Source organism: Gekko japonicus, unplaced genomic scaffold, assembly GCF_001447785.1.
Source record: "Gekko japonicus isolate JY-2015 unplaced genomic scaffold, Gekko_japonicus_V1.1 scaffold557, whole genome shotgun sequence".
Classification (NCBI taxonomy): domain Eukaryota; kingdom Metazoa; phylum Chordata; class Lepidosauria; order Squamata; family Gekkonidae; genus Gekko; species Gekko japonicus.
The window spans coordinates 414,574-435,178 of NW_015175986.1; positions in this window are offsets into that span (position 1 = coordinate 414,574).

Here is a 20,605-nt window from a genome sequence, read left to right on the forward strand (position 1 = left end):
CTATACCTTGTGGCTAATAGCCACTGATGGACCTCTGCTCCATATGCTTATCTAATTCCCTTTTGAAGCCGTCCATGCTTGTAGCACCCACCACTTCCTGTGGCAGTGAATTCCATGTGTTAATCACTCTTTGGGTGAAGAAGTACTTCCTTTTATCCGTTCTAACCCGACCGCTCAGCAATTTCATGGAGTGCCCACGGGTTCTTGTATTGTGAGAAAGGGAGAAAAGTACCTCTTTCTCTACCTGCTCTTTCCCATGCATAATCTTATAAACCTCGATCATGTCACCCCTCAGTCGTCTTTTCTCCAAGCTAAAGAGCCCTAAGCGCCTTAACCGTTCCTCATAGGGAAAGTGTTCCAACCCTTTTATCATTCGAGTTGCTCTTTTCTGCACTTTTTCCAAAGCTATAATATCCTTTTTAAGGTGTGGTGACCAGAATTGCACACAGTATTCCAGATGAGGTCGCACCATTGATTTATATAGGGGCATTATTATATTGGCTGATCTGTTTTCAATACCCTTCCTAATAATCCCCAGCATAGCATTGGCCTTCTTTATTGCAGTCACACACTGTCTCGACATTTTCAGTGAGTTATCCACTACAACTCCAAGATCTCTCTCTTGCTCAGTCTCTGCCAGTTCAGACCCCATCAATGTGTATTTATATTTAGGATTTTTGGCTCCAATGTGCATCACCTTGCACTTGGCCACATTGAACCCCATTTGCCATGTTGACGCCCACTCGCCCATCTTTGACAGATCCCTTTGGAGTGCCTCACAATCCTCACTGGTTTTCACCACCTTGAACAACTTTGTATCATCCGCAAATTTAGCCACTTCACTGCTTACTCCCAACTCCAAATCATTAATGAACAAGTTAAAAAGCAGTGGACCAAGTACTGATCCCTGTGGTACCCCACTGCTTACCCCCCTCCACTGGGAGAACTGCCCATTTATACTCACTCTCTGTTTTCTATTAATTAGCCAGTTTTTGATCCATAAAAGGACTTGTCCTTTTATCCCATGATTTTTGAGCTTGCTTATAGGAGCCTTTGATGAGGAACTATCAAAAGCTTTCTGGAAGTCAAGGTAAACGACATCTATTGGGTCCCCCCTGTCCACATGTTTGTTCACTCCCTCAAAGAACACTAACAGGTTAGTGAGACAAGATCTTCCCTTACAGAACCCATGCTGAGTCTGCCTCAATAGGTTTTGTTCATCTATGTGCCTACTAATTCTTTCCTTAATAATGGTTTCCACCAATTTACCCGGTATCGATGTCAGACTGACTGGCCTGTAATTTCCCGGATCTCCTCTGGAACCCTTTTTAAAGATGGGAGTGACATTTGCTACCTTCCAGTCCTCAGGAATGGAGGCTGATTTTAAGGAAAGATTGCATATTTTTGTCAGAAGATCCAAAAGTTCACATTTGAGTTCTTTCAGAACTCTCGGATGTATGCCATCTGGGCCTGGTGATTTATCAGTTTTTAAGTTGTCTATCAGTTTTAGGACCTCCTCTCTCGTCACCTCAATCTGACTCAGGTCTTTCAACACCCCTCCCGAACTCAGCGGTTCTGGAGTGGGCAAGCACTTCTCATCTTCCACAGTGAAGACGGAGGCAAGAAATGCATTTAGCTTCTCAGCCATTTCCCTATCATCCTTCAGTACTCCTTTTACCCCTTGGTCATCCAAGGGCCCCACTGCCTCCCTGGCTGGTTTCCTGCTGCTAATGTATTTGAAGAAAGTTTCATGGTTGGTCTTTACGTTCTGTCGTACTCAGAATGAAAGAAGTCCACTTCTAGGACCAAGTCTGGAATTCAGTGAACTACAAAACATACGGGACGGTTAAGAATACTTCAGTGGGCGCCATAACTAAAAGTCAGCGGCTTATTTCCATACCAATGGGTTATTTTTGAAAATCAAAACTCTGCTCCAAAGAGACATCATCATAAGAAACACGTGAGGGTTGCCCCAAACAATGCGGGTTGCAAGGCCAGCCCATTTACTTGGGGAGGAGGTTGAAATCCGTGGGACATGCGTGCCAGTCAGCTGGCACCTTCAGCCACCCAGACCCCTCCCTGCCTCCCGCAGACTGCCCTGCGGTTTCCACACATGACGGCCCTCCAGGGCGGGCTGCCGACGGCTCCAGTTCTGCCAGCTCCTGCTCCTGTCCTCCCCAGAACAGACTCCCCCACCCCTTTGTGATGAGCCGTCCCACCACACACTGGTTCCTCACCTTCTGCCGGTGTCCTTCCAGAAGTGAGTCTACACGCCGACCCCCCCCCCCCCCCCCAGAACACTGAATTCCCAAAGGAGCATCACTCACTCGGGTGTCCTGGCATAGAGATGGTTTGTCTCTGTGGGCTCTGCCTCTCGCTCTGCCTCCAAGGGCCCCGCGAAATCCCCACGTTTTTAATTTCTCTGTCAGCAGCACCTGTCTGCAGGCTGCTCGGGTGCCAGGAGGGGCTATCTGACCTCTGAAGGGCCTGGCCTCGGATGGACTCGGCTTGCCCGGCTTGCCCCTGCCCTGCTGCCTCCTCCCCCCAGCCTCACCGACCGGAGGCTGCCCGCCTGCTTGCCTGTCCCAGAGGGCTCCCCTCCACCAGCAGAGACCCCTGAAGCAACCTTCAGAGAGACACGGCCAGCTTCGGAAGAACCACGCTGAGCCCAGCGCATGGGCTCCCCGGCCCGCGTCTTGCCCCTCGTACCCCAGTCCCACCTGCAGCTTCCTCTCTTTGAGGGCTATCGGAGTGCCCCCCCTCCCTGCGCTCTGGGCCGTCTTCTTCCCAAGAGGCTCCCCTGTGGCCACTCTTCCCCTGCACTGCTCAGCCGTCTCCCCTGCCCGTGGGAATAGCCTGCCCCACGTGAATCCACAGGACCGCCTTCTACCGACTCCGGCCATTGCTCTTTCGTGGTCAGTCTTGTCCGCTCTGGCCGGCAGCTGCTCTCCAGGGTCTCGGGGGGGGGTCCTTCATACCACTTGGCCCCGGACTCTTTTGGGCGGCAGGTGCCGGGCACTGGACCCGGGACCTTCTGCTGCCACCGCAGATGCTCTGCCCCTGAGCCACAGAGCCTCTCCCACAGGGGGTGGGAAGGGGGACTCAGCGATGTATGGGCACACACTTCTGTGCACCTGGTTCACAACCACCGACGGGATCCTCGCTCCTCTCTGCATCGTGGCTGTTGTGTACACGGACCGCCACCAGGGGTCCACTGCTAAAGCAGGGGCTTGGTCCCCAAACACAAAGGGGACCTCGGATCCTAGTCCACCAGGAGTCCACCCTTGGCGGGAGATTCAAACCCTCCAATGGGGACAGAGGTGTGCCGGGTGGGAGTGTATATAGTTGGCCTTGCAGGGGCTGTTTTGTGTGTCTTGTTGTGAAGTACAATAAATGCGTCGGAACACATGTCGTGGTCCGAGTCCTCCATGCGTCGAACCCAGGACTTCTCAGTGGCACTCAAGCAAATGGATCTCCACCCGTGCCCCAGCTTGTGGGGAGGCTGAAGATACCAGCAACGTGACACCCGTCGCATCGGGAGCTCACCAAAGAGCGGGAAGTTTGAAAATGCCTTTGGAGACCAACGGGACCACGGCCAGGGCCGGCATATCCCAGCTGTAGTCGTGCCACAGGCCATGGGAATGCGCAAAGCCAAGCCCCGTCCCACAGCAAGCCCCCTGGAGGGCTCCTTCCACCTCTGCTCCAGTCCAGCCCCCCTCCCCACTTCTGCCTGCTGCCAGTCGTCTGTGGCCAGGCCTGGGCAAGGCAACGACGACACAGTGGAGTCCCTTCCTTCCTTCCCCAGTGAGTCGGCTCCACTCAGAGCCTGAACGGCTGGCCCCCAGATCCAGCCTCACTGGACGGCACCAGGCAAACTGCTGGCCTCTCAGCCTTGCCCCCCCCCCCCCCCCCCCCCCCCCCGTCTGCAAAGGACTGAGAGTGAAGCTCAGATCCAAGACAACACACACGAGAGACTCCAGACACTTGGGATTCCGGACAGAGGCACCTGACACCCTTTGCATTCTGCACTCCATCATTAAGGCAGACTTTGGGGCAGGAAGGGCTTAACAGCCAGTTTGGTATAAGGAGAGCCAGTTTGGTGCAGTGGTTAGGAGCACGGACTGTAATAATCTGGGAGAACTGGGTTTGATTCCCCACTCCTCCACTCACAGCTGCGGGTGTGAACTTGAGTCAGTCACAAGTTCTCTCAAGGGCAGCTCTCGGGAGAGCTCTCTCAGCCCCACCAACCTCGCAGGGTGTCTGTTTTGGGGAGGGGGAGGGAAAGGGATAGTAAGCCGCTTCGAGACTCCTTCAGGTAGTGAAGGACAGGGTATAAATCCAATCTCTTCTTCTTCTTCAATGCATTCACCAAGGGCACAGTTTCCTCTGAAAGGGAGTTTCTGGTTGCAGATCTTAATGCAAGCACTGCAAAATGGTACCCTGTTCCCCTTTGACAAAAGGGGCTTTCTCATTCACAAACCGGGAGTGAACCTTTGCCAACTCACTGCCAAAGACGTCCCCTTGGCTCCCAGCCCTTTGCGGTGGGTGAATGAAGAGTGCACTGCCCCCCTTTGCCGCACACAGAGCTCCAGCCCCTCATGTTGGAGACCAAAGGCGGGGCGATGTGGCTGATTGGCAGCACCACCACATATGCTTAGGAAAACCGGCTTTCGCTGGATGAAGGGGGGGAGCTTATAAAAGCAAATTTCATTTTTTACAGGCAGCTGAGAGGGCAATCTCTTCTCTGCAGAAGCCAATATCGCTCCAATTTATGCGTTCCGTTCGGAAGAAAGCGACTGGCCTCCTTTGCACAGAGCCAGACAGCCCAGGACTATAAATGTACCAATTAAATGTGTTCCTTTTCTGCTAGCCCTGAACTCAGGGGAGGCCGAGACTGTTCCTGTAAGGAATTGTCAAAATTTAGAATAAAGCCGTTGGTACTGCTCCACTGAGAATAATTTCGGCATTAATTCTGGCAGTAAGCAAACTTCGAGGGTGATCTTTAAGTACATTTTTGAGGGTTCGCCGTCATGCCTCTGATACCGGAATGGATCCCAAGGGGAAGCGTGCTGGGTGAATCCGAAGCAGGTCTCAGTTGCAAGCAGCAGGAAACCTCCCAGGTGGATCAGCTTCACACACACACCCCACACAGCGTCTTCTGGGAGGAGGGGAGGAGGAGGGGCAAGAGGCTGGCTGGAGGGAGGGGAGAGGCTCAGCTGAGGGCCTCGCATGGCCTCCCCTTGACATCACACCCCCAGGGAAGGAAGGGGCCATGGCTCACTGGCGGAGTCTCTGCCTGGCATGCGGAAGGTCCCAGGTTCAGTCCCCGGCAACGCGCCCTCTACACCGTGGAGACTTGTGAGCAAAGATTCTGCTTTGTGAGCTCCTGGCATTAAAGTGGTGAGCCAGCGAGTTGGCTCCTGCATCATTTAGTTTGCTCCGGAGCCCCATCCTTCCCGAGCTGAGACAAAACCGCCTGAGCCAGAGGCTGAGAAACTGTGAGCCAGCTCACACTCACTCAGCTTAGAGGGAGCACTGGTCCCCCCCCCCCCCCCCCCCTCTCAAAAGGACCGGGCAGGAGGTGATGGGGAATGTCCTTCTCTGCCTGGGAGCCTGGCGGGAGAGCCGCTGCCACGTGGGCCTCCTCAATGGACCGAGGGTCTGATTCAAGATAAGGCATCTTGACGTGTTCCTGTGTGCCCAGCGGGAGTCATTCCAGCCCGCCTGGTGCTGGGTCCATCTGTTCCCCTTGCCCGATGGGTGGGCGGGATTCCCTTCCCTGCTGCCCTTCCCCTGAGCCACCCGCCCTCCTCCCCTCCCTCACAGCCACACCAGGCTCAAAGGCAGCCCTTGCAAAGAAGGAGGAGTAGGAGTAGGAGTAGGAGGAGATTGGATCTATACCCCATGGCCCTTCACTACCCAAGGGAGTCTCAGAGCGCCTCACAAACTCCTCTCCCTTCCCCTCCCCACAACAGACACCCCCTGGGAGGTAGGTGGGGCTGAGACAGAAACGGCTCTTTTAGAAGAAGAAGAAGAAGAAGAAGAAGAAGAAGAAGAAGAAGAAGAAGAAGAAGAAGAAGAAGAAGAAGAAGAAGAAGAAGAAGAAGAAGAAGAGGAGGAGATTGGATCTATACCCCATGGCCCTTCACAACCCGAAGGAGTCTCAGAGCGGCTTACAATCCCCTTTCCCTTCCCCTCCCCACAACAGACGCCCTGGGCAGGGAGATGGGGCTGGGAGAGCTCTGGCAGAAATGGCTCTTTTTCAAGAACAGCTCTTATCAGAACTACGGCTTGCCCAAGGTCATCCAGCAGGTGCAAGTGGAGGAGTGGGGAATCAAACCCGGTTCTCCCAGAGTAGAGTCTGCGCACTTAACCACAGAAGGGTCATCATTTGGCCTGCTCAAGAGGGTGCAGAAGCATGCACCGCTCCAACAACAAGAGCCCAGTGGCTCCTGAAAGACTATGACGGTCTTATTCCAGCATGGACTGGAGCCCCACAACACTCAGATATTTCTAATTTCTTTACTCTATCGTCACTAATACTTATTCATCTTCAATATGCACATTGCATCGGGCATTCTACAAATCAACTGAAAGGCGCCTTGTTTCATTATTCCAAAGAGTGGCTAATGTACATCCAAAATTCTAATCCACACTCAGGACACTCCATCCTTACTAATACTTACACACTCTTCTATGAAGGACGGGGGGGGGAACTGAAACCAGAGCCAGTTTGGTGCAGTGGTTAAGTGTGCGGACTCTAATCTGGGAGAACCGGATTTGATTCCCCACTCCTCCGCTTGCACCTGGCTGGATGACCTTGGGTCAGTCAGAAGCTCAGGCACAGCTGTTCCTGAAAGAGCATTTTCTGTCAAGAGCTCTCTCAGCCCCACCCACCTCACGGGGTGTCTGTTGTGGGGAGGGGAAGGGAAAGGAGTTTGTAAGCCGCTCTGAGACACCTTTGGGTAGTGAAGGGCAGGGTAGAAATCCAATCTCTTCCTCTTCTTCTTCTTACACACTATACTGTTTATACTTCCTTATACTAACATATATGATTTTATTGTCATTTCTACAATTTATCTATTTAGTCTTGGCCATAAAAACTTGAATCCTCATGTTAACAAAAGGGAGGTTTCTTTACATTGGAGATATAAAGGGAGGTTTCTTTACATTGGAGATATTATAGTGAGTAATATCTCACTGTATGTTATGTATAGGCGTATAAACATGTTATGTATGGGTGGATAAACATTTGTGTATTCCTGTAGATTACGGATTAACACTACTTGAAGATGTTGGCATGACACGCAGAAATTGTGGCTAGGAAAATAATAGGACTGTTTGAAACCCTTAATGAAAGTATTTAACCATGGATCTTTTTTCTGTAATAAAAAAATTGTAAAAATTTTTGTAAAGAAATATTGTAAAAAATTCAAAAATATCTTTGAAAAACATATTAATGTCATTGTGTGTAAATTGTTTTATACTGAAGGTTTGTTCAGACGAAGAGACAAAACGGAACTTAATCCGGAGGTTCTCATCAGCAATCACTTTAGAACGATCAAAATAACTTCATGTATTCTTATAATCACAATTACTTCATGAATGTTTATTAACTGTATTTACTGTTACAATAATGTCATTTACAGTTTCCCTTTGGGGTTAATAATATACTGTCATGATGATTGAATATATCTAGCATCTTTGGTGCCAGTCTGTTCATTACATATTTAACTCACCGGGCTTGGCATAGTGGCCCCCCCCCCCCCCGGAGAGGCTGGGTAGATATCGACAGGAGGCGACGGCCACCATGAAGAGCGCCTGGCCACAGACCGCACTTGGAATGGGGGCCCCAGAAACAGGCAGCTGGCCCAGGATTGGACCAGTGTTCCCTCTAAGCTGAGTCGGTGTGAGCCAGCTCACAGTCTTCTAGCCTCTGGCTCACACATTTCTGCCTCCTCCCAGGAAGGAGGGCTCCAGAGCAAACTGACTGATGCAGCAGCCAAATCACTCGCTCACAACTTTAATGCCAGTGGCTCACAAAGCAGAAGTTTTGCTCACAAGACTCTGCAGCTTGGAGGGTGCATTGGACTGGACTTGCATACAGTTCAGAACTCTGCTGCCACATTTTGAACCCTCACGACGGCTGGACCTGTTTTGAAGGTAGCCCCACACAGAGCATGTTCCAGGAGACCCAGTCTGGAAACGCAGCCAGGACACGGCTGGCTCCCAAGAGCTCTCCCAGTCTCCTCCCTGGAAAAAAGGACACAGCCGCTGGAGGGTGCCGCGGGCCACCTGGAGGGCCCTGATCCATCCTCTGCAGATGGCAAGCCCACCCCCAGACCAGCTGAAGCACCACGGCCTCCCCTCCACCACTGCCCCCTCAAGGGGCTGCCACAGCCCACCCAGGATTTAGTGGAACATGAGTGGCCCTGCGGAGTCCAGCATCCTGTTTCACACACTGGCCAATCAGCTACCCAGGAAGGCCAACTAGGGCTGCCAGCTCCAGGTTAGGAAATTCCTGGAGACCTGGGGGAGGGTGCCTGAGGAGGGACCTCTGCAGGGTGAGACCTGTTATTAATTGTACTGTATTGATATCGTTGTACTATGTTTATACTGTTGGAACCCACACTGAGCCCGTTAAGGGGAGGGTGGGATACAAATCCAACAGAGGAATAAATAAAGCCATTTTCTCCAGGGGAATGGCTCTCTTTAGCCTGGAGATGATGAACATGCAATTCCTGGAGCTCTCCAGGCAACCCCCCCCCCGGCCCGAGAACCAACCCGCAGGGGCCGAGGTGCAGCGGCTGCTCCGGCATCACCAGGACTCCTCAACTGTTAGAAAACTCTGTTTGCTTAACGTGACTTTAATCTTGGACAGTTAATTGAACCAGTTACAGGAAAAATTAAGACTAACTGCTTTTTAATAGAGGCTGAGAGTTGAGATCGCCCTTGCTATCTTGCGGCATCAGATGCAACTCCTGTGCCTGTGCTGACCGGCTCCCTTGCGCCTGTGGCCCTGTGTCAATGAGCTGGCATTTAGTGATGAGCCAGTCACTTGCCTAGATAATAATCACATGATTGTGATGGAACAGATATAGAGAAAGATATTTTTTCAATAAATATGCACTACCGTGATAAGCCATTCAGATTTCTCTGGATGGAAGTCTCTGAAGAAGACCAGGTGAGATTTCTGGGCTTTTTAATTATCCCTAAAAGCAGCGAGACAAAAACCTGAAACTTGGTTTGCTTTTAAAAACTATTCCTCACTATAATATGATTAAGCAATGCTAGGAATTTCGATTATTTTAGCACTTGTTTTCACAGTGATCGTAGGGTTAATATCCAAATGCCTGTATTTCCTACCGTCTTGCATAATACAGAAAGTGATTTCTTTCCTGAATAAAAGACAGGTGTCTCTACAGGTCTTCAGTCTGGTTTGCCGGATAGAGTTCAACAAACCAAACTCACCCCTTACTTGTTTGTATCATCAGATTCAAAGGCCAATAGTCATCCTTCAATAGATAAATCCTGGAGACCTCTGTTGCCAAACGGCTGGCATGGGCAAAGCCTTTTGGAATTGAGTCCAGATTCTCTAACTGGATGTGGGACTGAACCCCTGGTTGCGAGGGCCCTCCCCTAACGCTTCCTCTTGGCCCTGGGATCCAGATCTCCACTCCCACTGAAGGCAGAAGATCCCGTCAGTCATCATGGCACCAGAAGATAAGAACGAAAGACAGGCTGCCATTGGCCTAATGAAGACACCTGTGCTTCAACCCTCAGGTGGGGAAGGTACACCCAACGGCCTGTGGACAGTTTCATTGGTGTAAATACGGATGCAGGGCACATTTAGTCCATCTGAACTCTAGGGGGAGCTGTCGTGCATTCTGTCTACTGTTCAGAGCTTCATGAAGGCTTCTCTTCGTTTCCCCCGCCTCTTGCCAAGCACCTCCTCTCTGCCTGCAAATTAGTCCCTGTGTCCTAGACGTCTGTCTGTTGCTCAAAGGCCTACAGTTAGATAATGTTACATAATGCTTTTTGAAAATCCTTTTTGCTATAAACTTTATTGAAAACAACTCTCTGTATGTGGGGTCGGATCATAATGCTGACAGGTTACAGGCTGAAACGGAAGTTTGCAACGGCCAAACTAAATAATGACAGTTATCAGTTTTGGGAGTTCAAATGCTACTACCAAGAGAGGTTTTAAGCAATGATAGAGCAGCTCAAGCAGAATTATGGGACCAGACAAGCAGGCAAGCAAAGGCCACCCTAGCGGAAGAGGATCAGCTGATCCGCATGAAGAAAGAAGGCTGCTAAAGGTGTGTGGGACGCACTCCAGAAACTGTGAGAACATTTAAACCTAAACAGCAAGTTGTGCCTGCAGTGTAAATGCTGGAAGATGAGACTAAGGAGAGAGCAGGACACGTGTGAACATGCAGATGCCGCGCTACAAACTGCAGGACAGCCGTGTGGGCTCGGGAAGGAAACGAAAGTCATTCACACAGCGGCACTGTGACTGTGCTCCCCTCCAGAGACTTATGGCCCCAGGGCCCCTCAGACCAGACCAGAGACAGATTCTAACACTGGGGTGTTCTAAGGGCAAAGTAATGGACGAGTGCAGTCGCAGAAAGGACCTTCAAGTGGGTGAAGACTCTATGAGACCAGAGACAAGGCAGAGAGGAGAGAGGAGAGTGTGTTGCATCTGCAGAAGGCCTGGACGCCTGAGCCAGAGCTCTTCAAGCAGGAAGGCCGAGCACAGGAAGCAGCTCATAGAAACCCCCACAGTCAAGGCCAAGGCAGCTACAGGCAGCTCTGCAGAGGAAGGTGTTGAAAGCCACACAGGGCAACAGGCACATGAAGCCACACGGCAAGTGGTCAGAAGTCCTTCACAGACGTTGGCCTCAGCTTCTTCCTTGCAGGTGGGGCGGCATCCCTGCTGAGGGAATCGGCCATGGATTCCAAGGGGGAACTCTGCCATCAAAGGAAGGGGACACCTAAACTTATCTCTGTCCTAGAACGCCAGTGAAGTACCTCCTTTATGATGTTATCAGTAATGGCCCCACAGTGCAATTGTAAGGAAACCAGTATGAGTCTAAAAACAGGATAAAGGTCACAGCTGGGGAAATTGTGAGTGAGCCCCTATGCAAGCTCATCCAACAGAATGCGCATGCTGGAACCCCGGCTCAAGGCGGTCGTCGTGACCAGTGCATCCACCCACAGCGCAGACAGCTAGGACACAGACAACCAGGAACTACAAGAGAGCTCAAGAAGAGAGATTTAACCAAGGGTGTGAAGAGGACATTGTGCTAAGGGTATACAAAAGGCATGTGTTGCATAAAAGCAAAAGCAACGCGCCGCCAGCTCCCCAAAAGCAGTCACAGCAAGTTGACACGTCCCTTGCAGATTATTCACAGTGACATCTGAGGGCCTATGAGGATTCACAAACCAAATGAGAACAGCCGCCTTGTGGCTTTTATTGATGACTGCTCCAGGTGCACCGTCACATACCTCAGGAAGCAGAAAACCGAAAGGCTTGGGAAACGTCAAGTGCTTGTGACGGCAGCCAGAAACAAGTTTCAAAGGAAGCCACGGAGATTCTGCATGGACAATGGAGGAGGAGATCTCGTCGAGAAGTAGAGGAACAACTGAAGCCACAGGTCACTGAGCAGCGAACAACTGTGCTGCACACACCTGAGCTGAATGGAGCTGCAGAACGAATGAACTGGGCCTCAGCTGAAGCTGCCTTGTACTGAACTCAGACTCCCTGGGTCCCTCAAGGTCCACGTTGCCTACTCCGATCGATCGCAGATCTCCAGGGTCTCAGGAAGAGCTCCCCTGCCTCACCTCCTGCCTGGACCTTTCCATCGGAGAGGCCGCGCGGGATTGAACCTGGGGCCTTCCGCATGCAAAGCAGAGGCTCTTCCCCTGAGCCACGGCCCCTCCCTTTAATGTGTGCTACTCAGTGCTGGATGATTATGACAGCAACAGATCTCCACACGAGGCTGCCCTCAAAGGCCATTCCCAAGGAAAACCCCTCCAGACTGGAGAACAGAACCACAGACGGTGGAGCAGAGAGTGTAAAGAGTAAAGAATCTTGGGACACATAAGCGTTGAAGTCAAAATGAGGAGGGAGGTTCATAGATTTTAATTGCAATTAAAACACCTGAAAACAGGTAGGCCCAAACGTAGCCTATCAAAAATGGACTGCTTTCTGGACACAATCAAGAAGTACATGAAATTTTATACTGGAAATGACATAGTCAAGAAGATAACATTCAAAAAGCATAATTGCTTACAAAGGACGGTGCATCGTTTGAGTAACAGTCCACCCATTGGTCAAATGTGAAGGTGTGCCTACATAATATCGTAAAGTGTTTATTTGACCTAACCTGAATAATATTGGCCAAGGATTCTTCATACCCAAATAAAGGTGTGTTTTTTTTGCTGATACACAGCTAAAATCCCTTTTGACCCAGACACTGCAAAGTTTTACCCTAAACAACTAAAAACCTTGAACTCTGTGCCTATCTTCTACACCAGAAGACTGTTGTTTCCGTGTCTGCCGGCATCAGCTAGAAAAATCAATCTAACCTACAAGAGAAAGTCCTACTATTTAGTAGGCTTTCATCACATCCTAATAAAATCTTACATATGAGAACAATCTATAAAACCAGAGAAATATGAATATCTAAAAAGAAAAATTATTATATTCTTCATTTATACTAGTAAAGGTAAAGGTTCCCTTGCTCGAAAGCCAGTCGAATCCGACTCTAGGCTCATCTCCGTTTCAAAGCCGAAGAGCCAGCACTGTCCGAAGACATTTCTGTGGTCATGGGGCCGGCATGACTAAACACCAAGGTGCACAGAACGCTGTTACCTTCCCACCAAAGTCGTACCTATTTATCTACTTGCAATTTCTTGCTTTCGAACTGCTAGGTTGGCAGGAGTCATTTATACTACATAAGGTTGAAATAAGTGGCACAGCATATCTGAAGAAGTGTACCTGCACGTGAAAGCTTTACCCAGAATTCTTGGTCAGAAAGGTGCCACTGGACTCAAACTTTGTTGCTTCAGACCAACACCCTGGCCCGCCTGAATCCATACTTGGATGAGAGCAATGGCCGTGCAACCAGAAATTGCTGGAGCAAAGCAACGGCTGAAGAAATACAATCACTTCAGACAGACTTGGACAGTCATCAAATGGCCCCCCCTCGTGGGAAAATGCAGCATGCAAATGAACGTGGTGGACTAATACAAGTCAAGGACGGGTGTTGGGGGGGGGAATGGCATGAGAACAATTTGAGCAACGAAAATATCAACACAGGGCTGTGCTTAGTCCATTTGAACCCTAGGGGGAGCTGCAGAGTATGCCTTCTACCCTTCAGAGCTCATTGGAGGCGTCTCTGGTTCCCCCCCACACACACACACACACAGGGACAAGCACCTCTTGTCGTGTTTCCTCTCTGCCTGTAACTAAAAGTTGTTGCATCCTGAAGGTCTCTTTGCAGTGGGCAGGCCTACAGTGCTCTTTGCCTGCTGCTACAGTGAACTTCAGCGACAGCAGCTCTGCCTGCGTGGGCCTGGGTGGTTTCCCCAAGGCTGCTCACAGTCTCATGGTCCTCCCTAGAAGACTGGGGACCAGCGGTCATCAGCTTCTCTCCCTCCTACCATTTTTTTCCCTTGCTCCTGTTTGGAGGGGATGAAGAATCACCACGACCGACCGACCGGAGGGACACCTAAGAGCTTTCCATCGACTGGGGGGAGGGGGGGGGGCAAACAGAGCCACTGCCGTGGACAGACCAGCATGCTGGGAGAGTACATGGCTGCTTGATGCCCTTAGAGAACTCTGCCAGTCGTACCACACTCCTTACTCACGATGGAAAAGCACTCACTCCACGCCAGCAAGGAGGTCTCAGAGCCAGGCACGTGTCCCTTCCCTGGCACAGGCTTCTGTGCCGCATCAGATCTGTGCTCGGATGAGTAAGACTGGCAGCACGACCGGCAGCGCCGAAATCCACCTTCTGCAGCCGGAACATGGCAAACGGCATCGTTTCTTGGCCACAAAATGGAAGCCGAGCGCTTTCCTCTCACTTGGTCTTTCCGACAGGATTGCTATAGTAACAACAGACCGTGCGGGCTTCTTTCCAAATGGCTCCTGAAAGTGCTGAAGCAGAAGCCGTTGGAGAAGACAAAGGGCACCCGCCCGGGATTTGTAACGCAGCCATCTGCCACAGACCTCAAAACACGGCGGCTTCCCATCGCTCGGGGGCTCCGCTTTGGGAAGGGAGGCTTTCTGCGCCAAAGCAGCCTCACAGCAATCTCTGAGTCATCATCAGCCACTCGGAGGAGGGGAGCGGGGCCACTTCTAAGAAGGCACTCCCCTTTTATTAAAGAAAACACAGCAGCCATCCTCTTTGCAGTGCTGGCAAAGGAAGAGCCTCCGGCTGGACAGGCCCTGCAAATAAAATGCCAATGGCTGCAAACCGGATGCCTCGCCTGCATCCCCAGGCCCCGGCCCACCTCCCAGCCGTGCCACGAGGCCCTCTGCCTGGGCGGCTTCCAGAAGCCCAGGCGGGGCCCTGGCGGGCAGGAGACGTGGCTCCAGGGTGCTTCCTCCCCACCCAGAAGCGCCCCCTTGCTCATGTGGGCTGGCCCAAGAAATCAGCACGTGGGAACAGTCCTCTTGGATCTGGGCAACAGAGAAGCCACGCCAGTGGAACGTGTCGATTCTGCCACAGGGACTCTTTCACCATGGAAAGGACACCAGAAGTCAGCCCTTGACGCCCTGGGTGGGTCCTTCCATGCACAGACAGCAACCGCCCCAGGAGGCTCACAGTGCTGGGAAGAGGCTCCGAGGCCCCCTCCTTAACACAGCAGACGGGCCTGCAGCAGATCAGCGAATCCAGCCCCCCGTCTCGGCTAGAGCCGCCAGCTGCGGCCTCCTCCGTCCCCACCGGCTCCCTGCCCAGGGTGTCTGTTGTGGGGAGGGGAAGGGAAAGGAGCTTGTGAGCCGCTCTGAGACTCCCTTGGGTAGGGAAGGGCCATGGGGTATAGATCCAATCTCTTCTTCTTCTTCTTCTTCCTCACAGGGTGTCTGTTGTGGGGAGGGGGAGGAGCTTGTAAGCCCCTCTGAGACTCCCTTGGGTAGTGAAGGGCCATGGGGTATACATCCAATCTCCTCCTCTTCTTCTTCTTCTAATCCTGTTTTAAAGCTGTTGATTCCTCTAAAAAAGTATACCCCCCAAACCTTGTGGGTCTCTTCAGGTGCTCCTGGACATGAATCGAGCTGGTCCTGGCCTCACAATCAAGGAAGCTGACAAGGGGGAGGGGGGGGGGGGGGCTGTCATTGTGAAGAAACTGGGCTACGTACAGGAGCCTATGAGACGACTCTCCAGGGCCATCCATTTTACAGACCATTTCCCACAGACCCCACAAAGGAATTCCACAAAGCTCTTAACAAGATTACGAAGGAGCTATCCATGTGCACACGGGAACTGACATGGCTACACCCTGGGAACCTCCACATGGTCCTTCCTATCTTGTACTCAAGATACACAAACCAGGAAACCTGGGATGCCGCACTGCCTCAGGTATTAGTGCTATAACTCTGCGTCTGCTAACTATAGATCCCTCGAAATCATTCAGGCTAAATTTCTGAGAGTCCTCCTTGCCGTCTCCCGCTGTCTTCCTAATGCAGTTTTGCGTCAGAAGCGGGTTTAATTTATCTGGAAGCTCGAGTGTTTGAAAACACAGGATCAATCACTGGCTGAAGCCTGTTTTCTCCCCTCTGGGTCTTGCGCCTTTGACACGAACAGAATCCTTCCAGGCAAAATGGGAACGATCCCTTTCAGAGAAATGACAATCTCTTGGATAGGCTCCTAGCAGCTTAACAGCCTTGGGCTCTTCCAAAACTAAATCTGAAATCAAGCAAAATATTTGGGACGCTGCACTTCAGCACTGCTATGTTCTGCTGCAGAATACTGTCCCTTTAGGAACAAGAACTGTCACATTATTTAGCTCATAAAGGTAAAGGTAAAGGTTCCCTTGCTCAAAAGCCAGTCGAGTCCAACTCTAGGGTTGCGGTGCTCATCTCCGTTTCAAAGCCGAAGAGCCAGCGCTGTCCGAAGACGTTTCCGGGGTCATGTGGCCGGCATGACTAAACACCAAGGCGCACGGAACGCTGTTACCTTCCCACCGAAGTGGTAACTATTTATCTACTTGCAATTTCTTGCTTTCGAACTGCTAGGTTGGCAGGAGCTGGAACTAGAGACGGGAGCTCCCTCCGCCATGCGGCACCCGGGTCTCGAACTGCTGAACTACCGACCTTCCACAGCCTGCAGTTCAGCGTCTTAACCACTTGAGCCACCGCAGCTCCTTATTTAGCTCATATTGATTCTCAAATAGAGGATCACTTTCATGCCAGACCACCCCAATGCCCTCCCACCCGCTTTCTTAGAAGGGAGAGACTGTGGTGTGCTGGTGGCTCTTTGGGAAGGCCTGTGCCCTGGCACTGCTGGGGACATTGAAACGGCTGGTCATGTGCTGCCGCTGTGCCCCCTTCTGGGATGGTCTTGGGTGTATGTTGATCACACCCATCCTCCCAAAAATCCCAGGAAGATCAGAGGAATGCTCTACACCTCCTTTCTTCTGGCAGACCTTGAAGCGGAAACCTCAGAGGGAGCTGACTGGTTCTGTGCAGCTGCCAGGGAGTCTACTGAGGTGCCGGCCTGATTTAGTGAGGAGTATTTTTTTAATACTTTTTAATGTAAGGTTGTATCTACATCCTTGTAACTCTTTTTATTCTGCTGGTCTATTGCCGTAATAAATGGCTGCATTGTACGATCGCTGTGGCAGTGGCAGGCTGCACAGATTCTATCCTCTGACGTTGTGCCACCAACACCCCCAAAGTTATTTGCAGGACACAGCTGACATCTTGGGGACATTGCGTGCCTGCAGTAAAGTTGCTCAAACTGACGAATAAAGAACGTCACAATAGAGTTGCAGCTATGTTGCACTGCAAGAAGTATGGCCAGATATTCACAGGAGCACAAACCAGACAAGATTATGGAGAATGATGTGAGAAAGATGCTTTGGAACTTCCAATTACAAACAGATAAACACCTGGAGCATAACACCCCTGATATCACAACTGCAGTGGAAAAAAAATGAGAAATAGGGTTTGGATCATTGACACTGCAATCCCAGGAGACAGCAGAATAGAAAGAAAGAACAGGAGAAGATTACAAAATACCAAGACCTACAAACAGAGTTTGTCTAGGAGAAGATGGTTACAATTGTGCCAATTGTAGTTGTAGCCAGTGTTCCCTCTAAGCTGAGTTAGTGTGAGCTAGCTCACAGTTTTTTAGCCTCCGGCTCACACATTTTTGCCTTAGCTCAGGAAGGATGGCTCCAGAGTAAACTAATTTATGCAGCAGCCAAATGGCTCGCTCACAACTTTAATGCCAGGAGCTCACAAAGGAGAATTTTTGCTCACAAGACTCCACGGCTTAGAGGGAACATTGGTTGTAGCCCTTGGAGCAGTGCCCAGAAGTCTCTAGAAACACCTGGACATCCTGGGCACTGAGCAAACAACACCCGCTCAGCTCCAGAAGACAGGGCTGCCTGGGACAGCAGGATCCCGTGAAGATACCGCTGCAATTCCCAAGAACTCTGCTAGGTCTCGAATTGCAGAACACCATCGACCAGTCAAATATCGGACGGTGACAATTAACAACAACAGAAATGTGCTATCGAGTTGCAACCCCTCGGAGGGTTTTCAAGGCAAGAGTTGAGCAGGGGTGGTCTGGCATTCCCTCCCTTCACACAGCAACCAAGGTCTCCCTTGGTGGTCTCCCGTGCAAGTACCCACCACCCAGGGCAGACCCTGCTTAGCTTTGGAGCTCTCATGAGCTCGGGCTATAATCTGAGCTGTTCAGGCTGGATTACAGTGCCCTCCTGGCATAGCGAGGAAGTAGATCAACAAAGCCAGACTGGTCCCCGGAGCCCGTCTACTACAAGACAGATATAAGTGTTGTAAATAAATAAAATACTCAAAAGCTGCAGAGCAAGGCCGTTCCCAAAGCCCCGCACTCGATCCCGCCCTTTCTAGGGCATTGGGGGGGGGGGATGAGGACAAGCTCTCTCAGCATTTCTGAGGAGCACAAACTTTGCTTCTCTTGAGAAGCTCCGAGAATGCTCAGAAAAGCCCAGCTGGGCTGAGTTTGCCCGCCAACCGTCTGTCTTCCAGGGCGCAGGCAGCTCTCACTCCCTCTGCATTGTGTGTTCAGGGATTGCTGTTTGGTTGTGTTGCTTTGTTCTGCATCTCATACCTGCCTAGAAATAGGCTGGCTTTGGGCTGCTGCTGCACATACGGACCATGTGCTTCCCTGGAATGTATCCCGTGATGCTCTGGGATAGAGAAGACACCGCGCCATTGCACCCACTCTGAGAACTATGGAAAATCCCCAGCGAACCCCAGCCTTTCTGGAATGGGAAAAAGCACGTAACCCTACTCTCCTAATCTGGCTTGGGATCTAAAGACAATAGCATTTATGGCTTTGGAGCAGGCACCAGATCTGCAAGTCAAGAGGTGTCCATGGGAACGGAAGATTCACACCTCACCACAAGGCACCTTTGATGTAGGAGTAGGATCTGCATATTGCCCACCACCCCTCAAAGAACGTAACCCCCTCGTCATCCCCTCGTCACCCCCTCTTCAGCCAATAGTGGTAGCTTAGAGGACGGGTTTGATAGTTTATGGCTAGGAAAGACAGCCCCAAAAAGGAGTTTATTTAAGGAGAAACTCTTCTTTGTTTCTCTGGTTAACCCACCTTCCCCATAGCGTGCACTAAGGTGCTACAAGTGACTCTCTACCTAAGTTCCCCGGAGTCGCGACCCAGGGAGCGCACACGTGGCTTTGGCTGGCCCAGCCTGTGTGTTTTCAGAGTTCACAAGTTGCTGCTTTAGCTGCCCATCTTTCCAAGGAGGAGATTTCTTCTTCAGCTTGGACCTCAGATAAGTAGAGCCGTGCCCCATTGTGTCATCCCCTTATTTGATGCTTTTGTTATTTTTTATGCTTTTGTTATTTTCTATGCTGTAATTGTTCTGATGTACTATTGTAACTAAGGAGCTTGTGTGAAACTGTATGATTCCGATTTTGTATGTTTGATGAAACCATTTAGTAAAGGCAACATTGATTTAACCAATAGTGTGTTGTCTGGCTCCCTGACCAATAGCGAGTGTTTCCCCTTTGACCATCTGACCTCTGTATAATTGGTTAAGAACTTATGCACAGCCACAAACCCACTTTCCCCTTGGTAGATAACTCGGGATTGGGTCTCCAGGAATTTCCTGGAGGAGTTGGCATAACACCGGTTCCCCGCTGTTCTGTATTGAGCCTAAGCCTTTCCTCTAGCTGTACTTAGAACGGGCTGAGCTTGCTTCTCCAGAACAATAGCTCGCCTGGATCCAGGAACTAACCAATAGATAAGCAGTGGAATGTAAATAGCCTATCACTGGGAGTGGGGGTGTGTGGGGTGTGATGTTTTGCATGCATGTAAGCAGGGCTCCAGCCTCCAATCTCTTCTTCTTCTTCTTCTTCTCTAAAGGGCAGGGAGTGAGCGCCTTGCCGGAGCCGTAGCAGCAGCCTCCCGGGAGTCACTGGTGCCAGGCCTAATGTGCCCTGAGCAGGCGGAGAGGGAGACCAGCCAGGGAAGCCCGGCACATGCACTCCCCACCCCAGCCCCAGCCGAGCAGCACGTCCCGTGACACACGGACGGACGGGGAGAGCCTGCAGGAAAGCCAGCCCAGCCCAGCTGCTCGGCAAAGGGGGCCCTGGGGTCCTTGCTTCTCCTGTGCAGGAGACACAGCACTGAGGCAGCGAGCCTGGCGGGGCCAGAATAAGGGGAGGGGGTTGAGCCCTTCGGCCCACAGGGCTCTCGTAACTCCAAGCACCCACTCTGTGCATGTTTTAGGAGGCTGCTGGAGGAGCGCAAAGTGGGAGTGACCCCCAAAGCTGCTGTGGGGGAGTAATGCTCAGGAGAGCCACTGCCTCCGCGGGAACTGTTCTGTACGGGGACTGGAACCTTCCAGGACTGTTTCTACCAGAGACTGACTGAGCTTGGAGCTCTAGAACAATAGCCCACCAGGACTCTGGAGGTGGCCCATGAGGAACCAATGGTTCTGACGACGGCCTGTCGTTGGTAGTCGTTTGGGGAGTGGGTGGTGTTTTGGCACGATTTGAACAGGGCTGTTGCCCTGGGTCTTTGCATTGTTCCGGCTGAATCACTAATAAAGCTGAGTTGATCGCTGAGCTTGGGGTCGGACCATCCACGGAACCCAGTTATTCAACAGGAGCTGTCTCCACAACCGGCCTCTGGAGTTGGGCTGCCAGAGCTGGGTTGGCCCATTCCTGGAGGTTTAGGGGTGGAGCTTGCCGAGGGGAGGGAACTCAGCCACAGAGTCCACCTTCCAAAGCCTCCGTTTTCTCCAGGAAAATGGCTCTTGCCTGTAGATCAGTGATAAATTCCAGGAGATCTCCAGGTCCCACCTGGAGGTTGGCAGCCCTGCCTGGGAGCCACAAGTTCCTGCCACCCTCAGAGCTCTT